This window comes from Heloderma suspectum, chromosome 4, assembly GCF_057233095.1.
Source record: "Heloderma suspectum isolate Gila_16-S chromosome 4, 16-S_ref, whole genome shotgun sequence".
Classification (NCBI taxonomy): Eukaryota; Metazoa; Chordata; class Lepidosauria; order Squamata; family Helodermatidae; genus Heloderma; species Heloderma suspectum.
The window spans coordinates 211,357,529-211,377,993 of record NC_139461.1 but is presented as its reverse complement, the minus strand read 5'-3'; the positions used below and the strand labels follow the sequence as shown (position 1 = coordinate 211,377,993).

Below are 20,465 nucleotides of genomic sequence, written 5' to 3'. Positions count from 1 at the left end.
CTGCGGTGATCTTGGAGCCCAAGAAAATAAAATCTGTCACTGCTTCCATTTCTTCCCCTTCTATATGCCAGGAAGTGATGGGGCCAGATGCCATGATCTTAGTTTTTTTAATGTTGAGTTTCAAAGCAGCTTTTGCACTCTCCACTTTCACCCTCAACAAGAGGCTCTTTAGGTCCTCTTCGCTTTCTGCCATTAGGGTGGTATCGTCTGCGTATCTGAGGCTGTTGATAATTCTCCCGGCAATCTTAATTCTGACCTGTGATGCATCCAAGCCGGTGTTTCTCATGATGTACTCTGCATATAAGTTAAATAAGCAGGGTGACAATATACAGCCTTGTCGTACTCCTTTCCCAATTTTGAACCAATTGGTTGTTCCCTGTCCGGTTCTTACTGTTGCTTCTTGACCCTCATACAGGTTTCTCAGGAGACAGGTAAGGTGGTCTGGTACTCGCATCTCTTTCAGAATTTGCCACAGTTTGTTGTGATCCATACAATCAAATGCTTTAGCGTAGTCAATGAAGCGGAAATAGACGTTTTTCTGGAATTCTCTTGCTTTCTCCATGATGCAGCGAATATTGGCGATTTGATTTCTAGTTCCTCTGCCTCTTCGAGCCCATCTTGTACTTCTGGTAGTTCTTGGTTCACATACTGCTGTAGCCTACCTTGTAGGATTTTGAGCATAACCTTGCTGGCATGTGAAATGAGCACAATTGTACAGTAGTTTGAACACTCTTTGGCATTGCCCTTCTTTGGAATTGGAATGTAAACTGACCTTTTCCAGTCTTGTGGCCACTGTTGAGTGTTCCAAATGTGTTGGCATATTGAGTGCAGCACTTTAACAGCATCATCTTTTAGGATTTTAAATAGCTCAGCTGGAATACTGTCATCTCTGCTAGCTTTGTTGTTACTAATGCTTCCTAAGGCCACTTGACTTCACTCTCTAGGATGTCCGGCTCAAGTTCAGTGACTGCACTATCATGGCTACCAGGGACATTCAGATCTTTCCTGTATAGTTCTCCTGTGTATTCTTTCCACCTCTTCTTAATCTCATCTGCTTCTGTTAGGTCCCTGCCTTCTTTGTCCTTTATCATGGCTGTCTTTGCACAAAACGTTCCCTTGACATCTCCGATTTTCTTGAAAAGATCTCTAGTCTTTCCCATTCTATTGTTTTCCTCGGTTTCTTTGCATTGTTCATCTAAGAAGGCCTTCTTGTCTCTCCTTGCTATTCTCTGGAACTCTGCATTCAGTTGGCTATATCTTCCCCTTTCTCCCTTGCTTTTTGCTTCCCTTCTTTCCTCAGCTACTTGTAAAGCCTCATCAGACAGCCACTTGGCTTTCTTGCATTTCTTTTTCTTTGGGATGGATTGAGTTGCTGCCTCCTGAACAATGTTATGGACCTCCGTCCATAGTTCCTCAGGCACTCTGTCTATCAGGTCTAATCCCTGAAATCTATTCCTCACCTCCACTGTGTATTTATAAGGGATATGATTTAGGTCATACCTGAATGGTTTAGTGGTTTTCCCTACGTTCTTCAATTTCAGCCAAAATTTTGCAAGAAGCAGCTCATGATCTGAGCCACAGTCAGCTCCAGGTCTTGTTTTGACTGACTGTATGGAGCTTCCCCATCTTTGGCTGCAAAGTACATAATCAATCTGATTCTGATATTGACCATCTGGTGATGTCCATGTGTAGAGTCGCCTCTTGTGCTGTTGGAAAAGAGTGTTTGCTATGATCAGCGTGTTCTCTTGGCAAAACTCTATTAGCCTTTGTCCTGCTTCATTTTGTACACCAAGGCCATGCTTGCCTGTTATCCCAGTTATTTCTTGACTTCCTACTTTAGCATTCCAATCCCCTATGATGAAGAGGACATCTTTTTTTGGTGTTAGTTCTAGAAGGCGTTGTAGGTCTTCATAGAACCGATCAATCTCAGCTTCTTCAGCCTCAGTGGTTGGGGCATAGAGCTGAATTACTTTGATGCTGAATGGTTTGCCTTGGATTCATACTGAGATCATTCTATCGTTTTTGAGATTGTACCCCAGTACTGCTTTTCTCACCCTTTTATTAACTATGAGTGCTACTCCATTTCTTCTAAGGGATTCTTGCCCACAGTATTTTAATGACTATGAGTGCTACTCCATTTCTTCTAAGGGATTCTTGCCCATATAATGGTCACCTGAATTAAATTCGCCCTTGCTTGTCCATTTTAGTTCTCTGATTCCCAAGGTGTCGATGTTCAATCTTGCCATCTCATGTTTGACCACCTCCAGCTTATCTTGATTCATTGATCTTACATTCCAGGTTCCTAAACAATATTGTTCTTTACAGCATTGGAGTTTCTTTTCACCACCAGACACATCCATAGCTGAGTGTCCTTCTGGCTTTGGCCCAGCCGCTTCACTCTTTCTGGCGCTACTTGGAAATTCCCTCTGCTCTTCCCCAGTAGTATATTGGACACCTTCCGACCTGAGGGGCTCATCTTCTCGCGTCATATCTTTTAGCCTTGTGATACATTCCATGGGGTTTTCTTGGCAAGAATACTGGAGTGGGTTGCCATTTCCTTCTCCAATGGATCACATTTTGTCAGAATTCTCCACCATGACCTATCCGTCTTGGGTGGCCCTGCACGGCATAGCTTATGGCTTCACTGAGCTACGCAAGCCCCTTCACCACAACAAGGAAGTGATCCATGAAGGGGATCATTTGGAGTAGCCTTGCCCAACCTGGTGCCCTCCAGATGTGTTAGACTACAACTCCCATCATTCCCAGCCAGCATGGCCTGTGGGAAAGGCTGACTTAGTTGGGGAAGGTGAACTTTCTTGCGAATACTTCTCTCAGGGCCAAACTAAGCATTTGGCTAATCACGCAAGGCTCTACTATGCATGATTAGTGTGATAGCAGAGCTATGCATGATTAGCCAAATGTTTACTGTGGCCCTTGCACAACCTCTTCTTAATGAAATACAATTAAAATGTTCTCATTTCATACTTTGTATAAACTGCAGAGAAAAAGCCTATCTTTGCTAACTTTGATTAAAGCTATTCATGATACAATGCTGTTGCTATGGCCCTCTTAGAGTCGTAACTATAGTAACAGGTATATAAAAAAAAAGTTTTATCTAGGAATGCTTATGAGAATCCTCCCCTAATTTGGGGGTTCTGTATGTTGGAATCCAGGGTAATGTCAGAGTTGTATTATATTTAATTTGTTAAGACCTCCTAGCATGAGCTAGCATACATTTTTAAAGAGTACATTCCGATACATATCTGCTAAGAAGTCAGTTTCACTGAGTTCAATGATACTTACTCCCAGTTAAGTATGTATAGGATTGCAACTCTAATCTCGAAGTTAGGAATAGGCTTTTTCAAGGGTGCAGTTATGATGTTCTGATGATAAAAATTTAACAGATGTGCTGAAAGAGTGTCCTATTAATTGCGTTGGATTGTATATGGACTAAATGGGTACACTGAAAAGAAATTAAAATACAAAAATGTTTTCACTTGAAGGAGCTATTCAAGGGCTTTTAAAAAATTACTTTGCAGAGGCGAACTGGTTCACCCTCCTGTGATGTTGATTTTTCAAATAATTCTACCAAAGCAGAGTAGTTATTGTTTACACAGGAGCCCTATTCACGCACTATGAAAAGGACGACAGTAAGCATGTGAGGAGGGGGCACGTGCTAGCTCTGCCCCCTACGTCATCACTTTCATTGCCGTCCTCACATGGAGGGTGACTTTATGAAGAAGGGAGCATTCTCCATGTGATTCAGAATGCTGGAAAATGAGTGTTGCAGATCATATGGATTATCTAAATATTGAACTATTCTGGGAAAATTTGAAAATTATTTATTTATTTAAGTACATATATAATCCAACTTTCTTCCATTATGGAACTAAGGTGACATACACATGAGGTTCCAAAGTGGTTTTCCTTCCAGGAACTGACCAGATCCAGACCAAGGTTACTGCATGACGGGCCTTTGGACCATGCCTTGGCAAAATTGTGGATTCACAAATAGATCCAGCACATCTGGATTTGGTGTGTATTTTGGAGATGAATGTGTATAGCTGTGTAGGAATAGGAAAACATTCCTGTCCTTACTGCTTTGGCTGAAAATAAGTGGCCATTGAAAGTGCTTCTTTGGGCTTGGTGGGGTAGGGTATGTCAATTATTAAGTCTGAAGCTGCAGAGATGTCAGTTCTGTAATTGAGATCAATTCTGCATGCCTCCCTTTTAAATCAACAAGAGCAGAAAGGAATTATACTCAGTTACCAGATTTTGTAATATTTTGCTTAAATATATAGACCTGTAATGTAATTCCATGGCTGCTTGACATGTTCACAAAGGATAAGGTGAACAAATGTGTTTTCCCCACTTCCTGACATTGTTTGATATATTTGATAGATTATTATCCTGCCCCTCTATGTCCTTTTTCCTTGCTGAACAGACCATCCCCCCTCAGTCTTTCCTCATTGGTTTTGCTTTTAATCCCGCTTTATTGTCTCTACTTTGATCAGTCTTGATCACTGATCTATCCCCCTCTCCCCAGTTTTCCCACTGCCCAGCACAGTTTGCAATGAGGTGGAATTCCTGTGTCTCATATTTTAACTTTTGAGGGGATGCTTTTGCAACAGCAGAAGATTTCCTACCACATGAAACCCTGGATAATTCTGCCTCTATCACTCCTTTATAGTTGTATAACTTTGGGACAGAAATGAAATTGTCTTCCCAGACAAAGGAGAAAGACAAATTGTCACTTTTTTGCGTATTCTGTAAAGTAGGGGTGGGCAACTTGTGGCCCTCCAGATATTTTGGCCTACAACTCCCATCAGCCCTAGCCAGCATAGCCAATGGTGAAGCATGATGGGAATTGTAGCCCAAAATATCTGGAGGGCCACATGTTGCCCCTGCTCTAAAGAGTGAGAAAAAAAGAAAAAGTCTAGAAATAATTTCACCACTCCCTACAAATGCAGTATGTGTGCCAAATTAGCTAGCATTTTATGAGGAATGATTGATCTCACCTTATACTATAAGGTATAGGGTTTATCTCCTATAACTTTGATTATGCACAAGATATCTGTTCGTTTCCAGGTGCCAGAAGACTCCTTTTGCTACTTTGAGTTTGAATCTTAACGTTTTGAGCCCATCCTGAAAGTAAATGTGTCCCTCACTATTTGTCTTTTCTTCATTCTGATGGCAAATGTTAATTTAAATAAAACAAAATGATCCTCACTTGAAGAATGCTGTTCTTTAGAATCCTCTCCACGCAATTTTGATCATTGATTTTATAGCATTCCGGATTGCATGGAGATCCTCTATGGATACAGGAGTCTCTCCTTTTCAGAAAGTCACTCTCCATGAATAGAGGGCAACAGAAAAATGGGAGGAGGGGGGCAGGGTTACCATACCCCCTCACCTTACACGTTTATTGTACCGAGATGTAGAATACCTGAATAGGGCTGTAATATGTTGCATCCGGTAGATGAATCTTGGAATTATCCCCATGCAATGTGGTATTTCCATCTTTTGGTCATGCTAAACATCTGGGATGTATTCCCTGACCCATGCACATTGCAGTATTCAGTACAGACAATATCTGCCACCTTGAATGGTTCCCTGAGGTTGTCTTTCCTCCATGGACACAAAGAGAGCACCACTGCCACTGTTTATTTGAAGAGCCACTGGATATGGAAGTCTCAGGAACTCTCTTTCCTCACATCTTAGTTCTTCAGTGAAGCAACACAATATGAATAAGGGGCAGGGCTGGGCAAAGTAGAGGAATATGGAATAATTAGGAGAAGAGCTAGAATGGCCAGATGTCTACTTTACAGAGGAGAGGCCTCTGTTTGGTGGGCTGCCAGAGGACAGACTTCTGTTTGAAGGTGTCCTCTATTTGAAGGGCTGTCCAGTCTAAGTCCAGTTTTAAGATAAAGAACCATAAGAAGGGTGGACAGCAGGGGCCTTGAAGTTGCTCATCAACAGTTAGTACCTGGACAGCAGACTGAGCAGGCACACAGCTCACCTGGTCACAGTCTTCCCCACTATGGCGAGATGTACTGTATTTCTATTTAAATTATAGTAATTATTTCTAAATGTGCATCTATTGATATAAATTAGCATAAGCAAATATTATGCAAATTGGTATCCTCGTTTGCCCTCTTTTTTGGTGATGCTTAAATGGCCACCATAAGTAGAGCCCTTCTTCCAGCTCTCCATTCTTAAGCTCTTCAAACAAGCTCTTTGATTGAAAAGCTAAGGGGGCCAGGAAGTAGGAAGAGAGCCATCTCAAGCTCACAACAGTTCATTCAAACTGTTGGCCCATTACTGTAATGCAAAAAGGGGGGGGGACTAGGCCTGAGAATGGTAGAACCAACCCTGCTAGTGAGCTCCCTGGAGGCATCTGGTTGGCTAGTGAGGAAAGCAGGATGCTGGAGAAGATGGACCTTTGATCTGATACAGCAGGACTCTTTTTACATACTTAGGTTCTTTAATCCACTCACATCACTGAAACGCTGACTTAGATAAAAGGCCACACATTTGGGGTCCAGTATGAGAGAGCACTCCCCATATCTTAGCCCATGATTTAAACTGTTGTCACTGTGGGAGTTGTAGGAGACTTCCAGGCAAACACCATTCCTTCAGCTATGCCAGTTACTAGTATATGGGAGAGCATTTGTTGATTGGGTTGTGAACCCTAACATCTTCCATCAACAACAGTATTTATAATTCACAGATGCCTAATAAATAATTGTGTAACACTTAGTACTTGCCTGGAGATTGTATATCTTCCGTAAGATATATGTAGCACTTAAGAGGGTGAAACATAGAGCCACACTGAGGTGCTGATTTATTGAATATAGCACTGTGAATCAATGCCTTATTTTCTAACCATTTGGTAATTTTCACTCCAAGTTAAAAGTGGTTTATGTCAGCAGAATGGTTTGATAACCTCAGTGTAAGGCTAGAAATCTAGCCACTCAAAGGTAACAGGGCTAGGGATGTCAGAGAATTCTGCGACGGATCTCGGTGAGGCCAAATGCCCCCGTAAACTGTCGTGAAATGAAGCCCCTGCCCCCCCAACCCACGACAGGTGCACGGGATGAAGTGCCCGCCGCCCCCACCCCACGAAAGGCGCGCGAAACGGAGCACTTACCTGCTCCCGTCCATGTTGTTGTGCGAATGGCGGCCGTCCTGCGGCCACCATTTGCTTCCTCCTTCAGCTGTGATAGGCTACGTAAATACTTATGTAGCCTATCACGGCTAACACAGGGACGCCATTTGCGTCCCTGTGGAGGCCGTGATAGACTACATAAGTATTTATGTAGCCTATCACGGCGGGGGGGGGGGAACCCCAGCATACACAAATGGCGGTAGCTGCCGCCATTTGCGTACGCTGGGGTTTTTTCCCTCCTGCCGTGATAGGCTACGTAAATATTTACGTAGCCGTGTGGCAAGGGGGAAAAAAACCCAGTGTACGCAAATGGCGGCAGCTACCGCCATTTGCATACGCTGGGGTTTTCCCCCTGCCATGATAGGCTATGTAAATATTTACGTAACCTATCACGGCTCACTACAGGGACGCAAATGATGGTGGCTACAACAGCCGCCATTTGCGTCCCTGCAGGGCTGCCCAGCGGCCGGATGTCCAGCTTTGAGCGGCCAGAGCCGGCTGGCGGCTCCGCGGCTTGGCTGCGGAGCGAAGCCAGCCAGCCAGGATTCCGGGGGGAGGGATGGAGCGCCTCCCCCCACCTGCAGAACCCGGTGGAGCCAAGTAAGCGGGGTTTCGTACACCCCTAAACCAGGCTCCCACAGTTCAGGTGTGGAGGCTCAAAAAAGAAAAAAGTCTATACATGCTACTGTACATACTGGGGCATGTGGTTCCTGGTGTGCATGTGTCACTGCTCATTACAGATGTGAGATATACGTATGATATGGTGCACATATGTGTACTCTACCTCCTGAAGTTCTCCCATGTCTGAAAAAGGCTAAGAGGTTCACAGAAATTGTGCACATGACACACATGCATATATTAGCTTCTACATGCAGTGATATACGTGCACATGGTCCTGCACTCTGCTGTGTGTTTTTGGTTTCTAGATTTCCAGCAATATGAATGGGCCCTAAGGAGCTATTCTCACACACACAGCTTGGGCTTGCCTTTTGTGCAATGTTTGCACTGCCTGACGATTTCATCTACACTTTCCAATTGTCTGATGCGCCAGATGACACAGTAGCTTCTAGGATTTCTACATCATTATGCTTCTTCAGAGGGAGCACAGAACAAAGACAAAGAAAAATATAACTTCTAGGCCTTACTTTAAGATCCCAGAGGAGTAGAAATAGAGCACAGGTATTTGGAACTCCGCAATTGTGGGTATGGAAAGATAATTTGCACTTCCTTAAAGGAAATACTATAGATATTATAATGCTCTTTTATCTAACCTTCATATTTATTATCTTCAACTACTTTTCCCTCTTTTAAATTCTGTAGTTCACTTTTTTTCTTGTTTCTGATTTTACTTGTGTTTCCTCTTCTCTTAGTGCTCTATACTGGCTTCCATTTCCCTCTAACATTCATGTTTAAATGTATTTTGTTAGCTTATAAAGGCTTCCACGCTCTGCCTCTTTGTTATCTTTATCTTTATTTATTTCTTTATGCTCCCGCTTGTTTTTTTATGTTCTAATGGTACTTTACTTCTTGTCAAACTCTAAATCTCATATGTTCTTCTTTGCACCCTTTTCCTCTTGCTATTCCTTATCTCTGAAATGCTCTGCTTCAGATATTAGAACATCTCCATCACTTTGGGTTTTTAAACAGAGTTTGAAGACACAGTTGTCTCCCCTGTTTTTTAATGTTAATTTTCCTCAAATTTGTTTCATTTTATACTGTCTTCTTCTTTCTGTGCTGTATCCTCATTGGACATTGGTGATCACTCTGGCCCACATAAACTTGTTTACTGCTGTTCAAAATAAAGAAGTAGATGTACTGTACCTGTCCCTAAACACTTCCATGATTTTAAGCTTGTTGGCAAGATCAGTCTTTAATTTTATTTTTTATGTAGAACTTCGGAAAAAGAATTATTATTAACACTATAATGAATAGGTGTTTTGCATTTAAATTTAAACATACACCTTCTTCATGTCTACTTGGAAGTAAGTGTCATTGACCTGGTTCACACATAATCACAAACCATGGTTTGTAGAATCATGGGTTGTCATTACATGTAAACCTGGAACTATAGGTTGACTATGGGTTGTTAACCATGAACAACACATGAAGAGAACCCATGGTTTGTTCCTGGGTTGTGAACCAAAGGTTTTTAAACTATGGATTGTCATTATGTGCAAACTCAGAATTGTGGGTTGTTTATGAGTTGTTTTGACAGTCTACAGAGTAAAAAAAAACCCCAGCCTCTTTACATGCCACAAAGGATTGCAGTGCCACAAAGGCATCTGGGATACAGGGAGGGAGCAGGTGAAGGAGAATGGGAACATTGAGAAAACAAACCATGGTTTGTTCAATCATCTGCCAATCAAACCCCAGGTATTTAGATGTGGAGCAGTATATAAATGATGTGAATAAAATCAATCAATCAATCAATCAGGCAACAAACCATGGTTTAAATAAACCATAGGTAAGTGTGACATGGAAACCAGGCCATTGAGTTCAATTAGACTCACTCTCAGATATGTGATTGCAGTTTATGGTGTAATCCTAGGCATACTTATTTTGGAGTAAATCATACTGAAGTACCTTCAGGGTAAAAATGCATAGCATCTTGCTGTGTGTCTACGTGCTGCAGACATACAGAAACAATGTGGAACTAACAGACTGGATTGGATTATCAGAAAATTTAGAGAGTAAATTAGGCTGAAATCCTATGGGAGAATAACTTGGGAGAATATCATATTGGGCACAGGAAGCTCCAGATTTCCCCCTCCACAACTGGAAAGGGCAGTTTACTGCATAGGTCTCTTGACCAATGGCAGAAAGCTCCACCACCATGGCTGCCCTGCTAGTGATGCTCTGTGGCAAGCGAATGCAAAAAGGGGGTGTTCTGGAGTATGTTGAAGGTAGCTTGGGGAAGGCTTTGAATCCAGCAGATCCAAACCCTTTCAGCCCTGCAGCAAAACCACCCCACACCTTCTGCTCTGCATTTCTCCAGAAGTGGTGGTTCCTCCAACACAGACTCTACCATTCCCTCCAAACTCCATAGGATTGCTCTGTCAGTTAGGTAAGGAAGAAATAATTAGCGGGAAGTTGTTGTTCCTGGGCATTTACTTTGGCAATTCCATCACTGAATGGACAGCATTCAACCCTGTTACACACCAGACACTGCTCAATGGACTGGACAGTGTCATAAGCATTGTTAATTGCCCTCCCATCCTGTCTAAAGTGCTCTTGAGAATAGATATGAAGAAAATATCCAGGATCTCCTTACAGTAGACCTGGCATTGATATAGGCCAGACATGTGCCATCTGAAAGTACTTGCCCCTTAAAGGCAGGCTTTTTTCTGCCTGCAGATACACAGGAAGATGCATAAAGGAAGCTAGCTAAAAATTATCTATAAGAGAAATATGGAAGATTGCTGGAATTTGTACTGGCATTTTAAACTTCCAATGTCAACCGAATTTATGTATGTATATATGTATGTAAATTTAATTTCTGTCCTAGCTTTGAAAATTCAGCATAGTTAATATGAAACACAAGGACAGATGAAACACATTACTTTTTTTGAAAAGTATTTAGAGCATCAACTTTATTCGCTACACCACACTGGTTATCATACACTATGCAGGCTTTCTAGCATGGAATTAATAGAGTGATTATTTCAGTTTTTTTCCTTAAAACAAATGTATTGCTCTCAAAATTACGGAGATGAAAGATGCAAATAAGCAGTTTATGCCAAATGTATAGGAGGGTCTAGATATGTCCGCCACTTCTAGTCATTAGGTGTGATTCTTCATTGCACCATCCTAGTCCTTTTTCTTTCACTTGCCAAATCTCCCTTAAACCTACAGATCTGTTCACTTGCGTCTGATCTTCCCTCACATCTCCTTGAGATGGAACACTGGTAGGCACATCAGAAGAGCTCTGCTGGATGAGTCCAAAGGAGCATCTTGTTATGCCCCAGCTGGACGAATCCTCCTCCTGACAAGCTAGAGCTCCCTGAGACCGATGAAGCCATGGAGCCATGTCAAACATGGGGGAGCCTGGGCCCTCAGGGGAGAAGACCACAGGTCTGGCCCTGGCAGAAGAGGGGAGCTCTTCTTCAGAGGAAGAGGCTGAGTGTCCTCCCATTCCCAGAGAGCGCCATCACCTTAAGAGGCAGATAGGGATGGTGGAGAAATCCACTACAGATTCAAATAAGGCTGGATTCTCAAGAATCCAACCTGTGGACCGGCCCCTCTCACCTCCGGGTCCATTGGATTTCCCACAGGGTGGCTCTCCTCCATTCCAAATGGTATGATCAGCTCATGGCAGCTGCCATTAGCCAATTGCAGGAAAAATACGGCCTCAAAATGCGTAGTTTACGGCAGTTGCAGCCATAAAGCACTTTCTTCTATGCTTTATGGCTGCAAATGCCATAAACTATGCAATTTGCAGCGATATTTTTCCTGTGATTTAGAATGGAGGAGAGCTGCTCTGCAAAATCCGACGGACCCAGTAAGGCTCCAGGGAAATCTGTGGGGGCCCAAGTGGCCTGGATTTCCCCACTGCAGACCCCGCCCAGGCTGGAAGTTGTGGGGCTCATACATCCCTAGAGGCAGATCAGTAGGGCTCCTTTAAGGTGAAGTATTCGACTCCAGGGAAGAACTCCTCAGGATTAAGGATTGTAACCTACAGCAGCTGAGCTGTTGGTGGGGTCAGGAGGCCCTGGAATATAAGCCTGCATTTTCAGTTTAGACTTCTCTGAAAACAACACTGGTTCTTAGCTCCAGGTTGTTGTATCCTGACCTTAGCTTGTAGTTGGAACTCTGTTATTGACCTTGGATTTCTGCCTGACACTGCCTATGGATTCCGATTATACTTCCCTGCTATCCTGTATCTTGATTATACTTGCCTGCCACTCCCTCCAACCTCCATAGGATTGCTCTGTTAGGTAAGGAAGAAATAATCAATGGACTGGACAGTGTCATAAGGGTTGTTAACTGCCCACTCTTTGTATGTGCACTGGTGGGCACATACAAAGAGCTCTGCTAGATCAGTCCAAAGGACTGTCTTGTCATGCTCCTGCTGGAGGGATCCTCCTCCTCTTCTGAGGAACTAGAACTCTCTGAGACTGATGAAGCCATGGAGCCATATCAGGAGACATGGGGGAGCCTGGGCTCTCAGGGGAGAAGACCACAGTCTGGCCCTGCCAGAAGAGGGGAGTTGTACTTCAGCAGGCTGAGCTGAAGTCCCAGAGAGTGCCATCACCTTAAGAGACAGAACAGTTAAGACTCCTTTAAGATGAAGTACCTGACTCCAAAGAAGAACTCCTCAGGAGAAAGGATTGTAACATATAGCAGCTGAGCTGTGGGTGGGGCTCAGGAGGCACTGGGAATATAAGCCTGCATTTTCTGTTGGGACTTTGCTGAAAACAACACTGGTTCTCAGCTCCAGTCTTACTGCATCCTGACCCACTCCATGTATACGGATCTTAGTTCATGTTTGGACCTCTGTATTATCGACCTTGGCCTTCTGCCTGACACTGCCTCTGAGTTCTGATTATACTTTCCTGCTATCCTGTGTGCTTGACCTTGGCTCTGTCCCTGACTTATCTCTGGAAAATCCTTGTTTGCTGGCAAAAACTCTGCTTCAATCATGGCCTGCTTAATTGATTCCTCCATTGCAATTAGCTGTGTGTGTTTGCACAGTGAGCTAAACAGGACACATCTAGTCCAGCATTCTGTTTTCCCCAGGGCAGTGGCAGGCTCACAATATTCTGCTGTCTAATGCAAAACAGCACAATGCCCCGCCCCTACACACACACACACACACACACACACACACACCATGCCCTAATTCAAGATATATAATACCTACAGCTGGACAAATTATTTTGGCACTTGAAGCAGAAAATCCCACAACCACCTCTCCCCATCCCTGGCAGTAAAAAAAAAATGCAGTAATAATGATTTAAATAATGAACATTTGAATGCCTTTTCACAACATCCAAATCAGTTGCCTGAGATGGCTGCATCACTCTGCCTAATAGTAGGGGTGGCCCCATGCAGTGGCCAGCCAGGTAGGGCGCCTACAAGCAGGGGCATGTGAAAACAACATCCTTCTCCTGTTGCTGCTTCCCAGCAAGTGGTACTTGGAGACATGCTGCCTTTGAACCTGGAGGTTGTGTATAGCCATCTTGTCAAATGGTTGCGTAGAAAATGATTTCTACTACTGACAATCATAATAATGGTTTGTAATATCAATGTGCATCAGTGCGCAAGGTAGATTCCAGAGAGGCAGTTAAAGATCAAGATTAGTTAAACTGAAACATGATGGTCTGTTTTACATGTAACTCAAGGTGACTTTATTGGAACAACTTTTCATATGCAGTTGTGTAATTGAGAAGGGCAGGCTCTTTAGACATTTTATATAATCAATACAAACATGTGCTTAGCTTGCTATTAGGGAAGGCTGAATAATACTACCTGGAACACTTTGCTGACATCAATCACTCCCTTTCTTATAACATTTTTATATCTGTTGCTCTTTAAGAAATCTCACGCATTTTTGCTGAAGTGGAAAATCATCTTTCATAATTTATTATCTTTCATAATTTAACCTCCCATCCCTAAGGCATCTCTCTAGTCTGCATTGTTCATCTGTCACGTTTCTTTATCTTCAGAAATCTCCGTATTATTATAATTGAGACAGAAGTGTACGTTGTACAGCGTTGCACTAAATGTAGTCCTGTGAATGCTTCATGAGTTGTGTATATATGGGGTGAGGGGAAGCAAAGTGTAGTGCATGTTGCATAGCGAGTCTTAATAAATAACCCTGGAGATGTTTAATTTAAGAGTAAATTAGCCTGTCAAGCTCAGTGGAGTTCAAACCACTCTGCAATAAGCTTGAAACTTCCCATCAAGTAGTAAACCCCATAGAGTGTAATTGCATCTGTTTTGAGAATGAAATCCAAGAAGAGGTTAGTACAGGACTGTATAAGTAAAGATTAAAATGTAGCAATTACCCTATAAAATAATTTAAGGGAACAAGGAACAGAACTCACATGACTCTTCTGAGGCAATTTTTAAATATTGACATTTTGGACATGTTTCCCTTGTCTTTGTATCAGGCTCAAGTACAAGGTTTATTTCATGTAACAGGAGAATGTGAAGAGGAACAATTTTTCTTCCCAGAAGAATTAACAATTAACACTGTTGTTAATCCTCTTCCTAATGGTCTCTTATAATCCGTAACTAAGAGGGGAATAAAGACAGAGCCTTGTGGAGTCTCTCATGAGGGGAATTCACAAAATGGTACCCAAAAGGATATTCCAAAAGGATATTCAGTGTCTGATACTGGAAAGAGGCTACTGGCAGTCAACATCCGTGCTCTTGTGTGTCTCCAGTCTGTTTCAGTGTACAGGAAACATTCCCAGAGGATTGTACTGCTGCCTCTGCTCCACATCACCAGTCTGCCATAAATTCATATATGTTCCAAGATGGAAAAAAACATTGGCCTAATTAGCACGAACTACATACTCTGAGATTATCTCCTCATCTTTGCATCATGATAGTAGGATGATAATGTAATGATCTGTATCAATCATTTAAGTTTGGTGTGTGGTCACTGCTTGTTTGACAGATAGGGACTGAGCGCAGTCAGGGTAGAGTTGCAATTGTAAAGGAGGAGAAAGCAGCTTTATATAGTTGTGAAGATTGGTGATATTGGAGCATTAGTATGGGGAAAGTGACAAAACTAAAGCATCTTAAGCCCTATTCCCAGCAGTCAGTAAAAGTGATATTGTATCACACTCAAAATGATGGTTCTCTGCTGCATGGCAGAACGCAAGCTAAATGTCAGTAAAAGCTGAAATACTTGTAGTGTGCAGTTTGTTGATTATGGTCTGGGAACTAGCATCACAGTTCTCCTTCAGATTGCTGTTTAATGCTTTGTACTTATTCCAGTTCAGTGTTAGTTACCCTCTTTTCCATTTGCTAGCAAAGGAATGACCTTGCACGAGGTTGTTCAGTTAGGGAATGTATTTTATAAACATGACCATGAAAATAATGCAAGGCCTTAATAAAAGTTTCCAGTATTCTCCAGCTCCGCATGGGTCAGAGTACCTTTTCAAAGAGTCTACATGCTCCCTTAAGTGCACTTGCACGTTCAATCCTAAAGTTTGCACAACTGTGGTGGTGCTTTCTACATATAAAATAGTTGCCAAACAACTATGGGTACTGGGGACAACCAATTGGTGATGTGGGCGTCACTTGTGTTTTAAAGTGTAACTGTGGCTAACATCCAATCTACAAAGAAACACCTCAAGAGAGTAAATTGTACTTGTCACCGATGATGTTCCTTTCCAATTTTCCCCTTCTTTGGGGACAGGAGGAAGAGGAGAAGGTGAAGATGGTGCTGATGCATTTGGCTGCATAAGCTGCCCTTCTTGAATAGGATGAAAGTGAAGTGCCAGTAGTGAGAGGAAGTTGTGGTGGCTTTCAAGGAGGGAGAAGCAGCAGCCATAAATGAGAGTTCTTAGATGTAAGAGATGTAATTGGTGTCATTTTTCCATCATTGAGTTCAATTGAAAAAAGAATAAGGGCCAAAACTTTCTCTAGGCAAGCAAGTGTTTTGGGTAAGGCATACATAGGTATGCCACTTCTCAGTGCATCATGCCTTTATGACTATCATATTTCATGTGTGCATGAAGAGCACACTTTGTTTCTGGTGAAAAAAAATGTTCTCTGGTACAAATCTATGGTTTGGCCACACTTGAAATGCTGTGTAGAATTCTGGTTGCCCCATCACTTAAAGGACATTTTAGAGCTGTTAAAAGTGCAGAAAGGGGCAACTCAAATGATCAGGGGGCTGGAGCAACTCCCTTACAAGGAAATTTTGTGATGTTGGGGGCTGTTACATTCAGAAAAAGGGTGAGTAGGAGGTGGGGACAATTAAAATTATGCATAGCATGGGGGTTTATACATGTATGCGTGATATGGAGAAAGTGGACAGAGAAGAGTCTTCTCCCTTTCTCATAATACTAGAACCTGGTGTCATCCCATGAAACTGATTGGTGGGAGATTCATGACTGAAGAAATGAAGTACTTCACACAGTGCATAGTTAAACAATGGATTTTGCTTCTTCAAGATGTGGCAATGGCCACCAACTTAGATGGCTTTAAGGGGGATGAGACAAATTCATGGAGGATAAGATTGTCATGGCTACTACTCAGTATGGCTTTATACAACCAGGTGCCTCTGAGTACCAGTTACGGTGGAATAAGAGCAGGAGACTCTTCCCATAGGCATCTGGTTGGCCACTGTGGGAAACAAGATGCTGAACTAGGCCTTTGAGCATATCCAGCAAGACCCTTATGTTCTTAACTTTCTATGATACAGAGACACATAATGATAAATAATAAATGTCTTGCTTTATTCTCTTCTGCTAATTTCTGTACTGAAAGATTTCTGGCATACTATTTATTACTATAAACATAGTTGTAATTTCTGCTGCTGGCATATATTGGCAGGCTTCCTTACATTAGGTGTTAATAGGCAATTATTATTGTGGAGAATATTAGAAATCCTGTGTCTCCATGGAGTTGGCCCCTGGTTTTCATGCATTTTGTTGTGTGAATATTCTTTTATCGTGTGATTATTCTAGACGTTTGTCTTTTCAGTAAAAGGCTGCAACTCCCTTGGCTTACTTTCTGCTTCATTAATTTACACCAGCATCCTATAGTTCTTGAAACGTAGAATTTGCCAGTTCAACAGCAACAGCTTTTCAGATCAGTCTTGGAAGGTCTCTGTTTCTGCTGAATACATTTAGAGCCTGATCAACAGCTGGGAGTGGGCATGTGTGCTCTGAAATGCAGGAGGAAAGTAGATGTTTGGTGGAGAGAGGAAAGCATGGGGCATTGCACTGAATCCACCCTGTCTTTGTCTCCCAGCAGCTTATTGGCAGGGTTCCAACTTTTCTGTAAAGGACTGTACTCATGTAGCTCCAGATGTTAGATTGGGCTGTGAAATCTTATGTGCATCACCCTCTTGCTTGCAGTTCCCATTCAGCTTGGGATATATGAATGGAAGCTGGATTAAGGCACTGGGCTTCATCAGTTGCATGTCCAAAATCCCATTAATGTCAGTTAGTCGTTTCATGACCCAGCTAAGCTTGTGATTCTGCATGTTTTGGATTAGGTAACAAGATGAGGGGACATTCATTTGAATTGTAGTCACATTTACATGTGGCCTTTGAAATTCTCTATTTATCTCCTGATTATTCAAGTTAATCAGTAATATTAATGTAGATCCTCCAGTGCTATTTGATGCCCAGTTTAATTTTAAACCTCAGAATAAGCTTGGCGTGAGCTTTGATCCTTGTATAATAGCTTCCTGAAGGCTTACTCTGTGTCACTTTCAGTGGAATTTTAATCTGAGAAGCTAGTACACTAGCAGCTGTCTAGAAATTCAACCTGTCTTGCATTTGATCTTAACACATCTGAAGGCAATTAAATGGTTTTATTATGAAATGCACTAATATCTTGCTGAATTACTTTGCTATTAAATGTTCCCATATCATTAAGATGAAGTCTCATGAAAAAACATGTTCTATCTGTGAAAGATCACATTTGCTATTTATTTCATTATCCAAGATAATTGTGATATTAATGTAGACCTGATTCAGTGTTATAAGATGTCCTTCTTAGAAATCATGAGTCTAAGCTGGAGGGGCAGTTCATGTACATTGCACAGGAACCACATCTTAATCTGTTAATGGCACATGACAGGTATTTGTACCACCCACCTGTGTACTTCCTTCATTTTCAGTCCCTCACATTGTAATAAATCTTCTATTTTGTATATTTCTATTCCTATTTATCTACCACATAAAACACCCTATTTTTCTTTTGAGTCCAATGTGACAAAGTCATCAAAGCACCATATTATCTATCACTTAATTGTGTGTCTTTCTGCCTGTTGTGCAGAGTTATGCTCTCTGTCCAGTGTCTGTTTATCCATCTGTCTGTTCATCCACATATCTCAAGTAAAAGAAAAGCCTGTATGCAACATTTCTGAGGCAGTTTTGTTCAGCCTGAGTCTCCTCTTGTTAGATACCTGTTTTGATTTTGTTGTTATTGGGTGGGTGGAAGGGAATCTAGTCCCATGGTCTCACAGAGAAGTTTGAAGGATTAGAATGAAAGACATTCATAATGTCTAAATACCATGTTTATCCGTTCTTATGATTTTTAATTCCATTCCAAAATCCGTGGAATGGAAATCAATGAAAGGGTCCAGTACCAAAAGACAAATGTTTGTTTGGATATTTAGGCCATCTAATCTCTGACTGCCCAGAATGGGTACCTTTTAGACAGACATAATAGAAAGTGTCCAAGAAATGATCTGCTTCTCATACTCTGACACAAAACTGCATATGCTCCAAAAAACAAAAGAACGGCCAAAGTATATGAAAGGTCATAATGATGGACAGAAATGACCATGGCTGAATGTCTGGTCTGAGGGTAAAAGATTCTAAGAACATGACTCCATTGTATCATGGGCATAGGACGTGACTCACCTCACAGTACAGAATGCACTTCTTGGATATTCCAGCAATGAGGTATTGGTGCTGACAGCTGTGGAGTGCTTTCAGTTGCATGAATTATTTTTGTAATAGAGAAGATAATTGGATTTAAACACAACAAACATACTCACATGTTTTTGCATTTTTTCCATAGCAACCAAGTAAGGTTTGTTTGTTTGTTGGTATTACACTTGATACCACCCCCACCCACCAAACTTCAGTGCGCTTCTTTGATTTTTCATTTTACCGTGCTCCAAACAGCAAGACTGAGCAGTTTTAAATGTAATAAGCCATATTCATGAAAACAAAATGCTGAACAATACTTTAGCTGAAAATGACTTAGACTGCCAGCACTTACACTGGTAGCTCAGTGAGAGGGTGAGCCCAGAAGTAAGAAGGGAGCACTGATCTGCTATGCTGGGTGTGTGACTGGGTGACGTGTTTAGTGTATGGAGTAGTATCATATGAATGGTTTGTTTATTTATTTTGAAACATGTATGCCTATGTGTACTTACTGTATGTGTGTAAATCAGTAAAGGATATAAATATGGTATTTCAAGCAAAAATGTATCTATGAATTTTCTCTGGCTTTCATGGGTGTAAATAGATTTCAATACCCAGAAAGGCAAATCAGCACGAATACTACTTTGACATGTTGCTCTCTGTGCAGTGATTCAAATATCTAGACCTCAGCGGATAAGATATTTACAACAGCATGGCTGGTGTTCAGAAACACGAACAGCTGTGCAGCAAAAAGAAGACACACATCTCAAATAAGACAAGCAGGCTGAAAATTATGTGCTGGCAGTTAACATTTTTATTTGTACACACTGCTATGCAAAGCTGAAAGGAAATACCACTCTTCTAGGTTTAATACATTTCGCAGCATAAATGGAGAAAATAACCAGTCAGCAGAGGAGGATTTTGCTGATTATAGATATGTTTTTGCAGTTGGCCCTTCAGCGAAGATCTAAAATGACAACAATCAATACATAGAAGCTTTTGTTGCCAAGTTAATTATATTTCCCTGGCAGTATGGGTGGCCACTTTAATACTCTTGAGTAGCCAAATGGATCTATTTTCTACTAAATTTCTAGAAGAAAATGCGGGAAATACAATGATCTTTGGAATTTCCTATATTAAATTTCTAAGATGTCCATATATCCTCAGCAACATCTGTAGCACACACAGTGTCCGTCAGCCTCAAATCTTGCCACTTATTATTGTGCCTATGGAAATTGTGTAGCAAAATCATTTGAGACAGCATCACAGAATGTGAATGTATGCAGGAACTGGGCTAATTTTGGATATACAGTACCTTGTAGACCCAAAGCCAGTGCTTCAGCAATTTCATGTGCAGTCTTATGGAAGTATCTCCACCTTCTTTTCTGTATTCTCTGAAGGTGAATGGCCAAGAGGTCAAAATCATTGCTCTGCTAACTTTCTTATATAAGAAAAATCTAAGATGTTTACAGTGCTGTCAAAAGATACTCTACCAGTCAAGTCTGTAGAGAGAATGATTTCCTCCCTGGAATGTTCCACCTTCAATTATGCAAATTGTTTTTATTTATTTCTTTACAATGTTTATATGCTGCCAAATAACATAAGTCCCCTGGCAGCTTACAATAAAAATTAGAACAATTAAACACACACAAAAAAGATGACCATAGAGCAATAAAATTGAATACAGCATAAAATCAGCAACAGTAGATAAAATCAAGACAAAGCTCACA

General features: G+C 41.6%; 1 protein-coding gene across 1 annotated transcript in view; it reads left to right on the top strand.

Moving 5' to 3' along the window:
* Positions 1 to 20,465, top strand: part of ST6GALNAC3 (ST6 N-acetylgalactosaminide alpha-2,6-sialyltransferase 3) — a 416,154-nt gene that overhangs the window by 180,376 nt on the left and 215,313 nt on the right. The gene's annotated exons all lie outside the window — the stretch shown is intronic.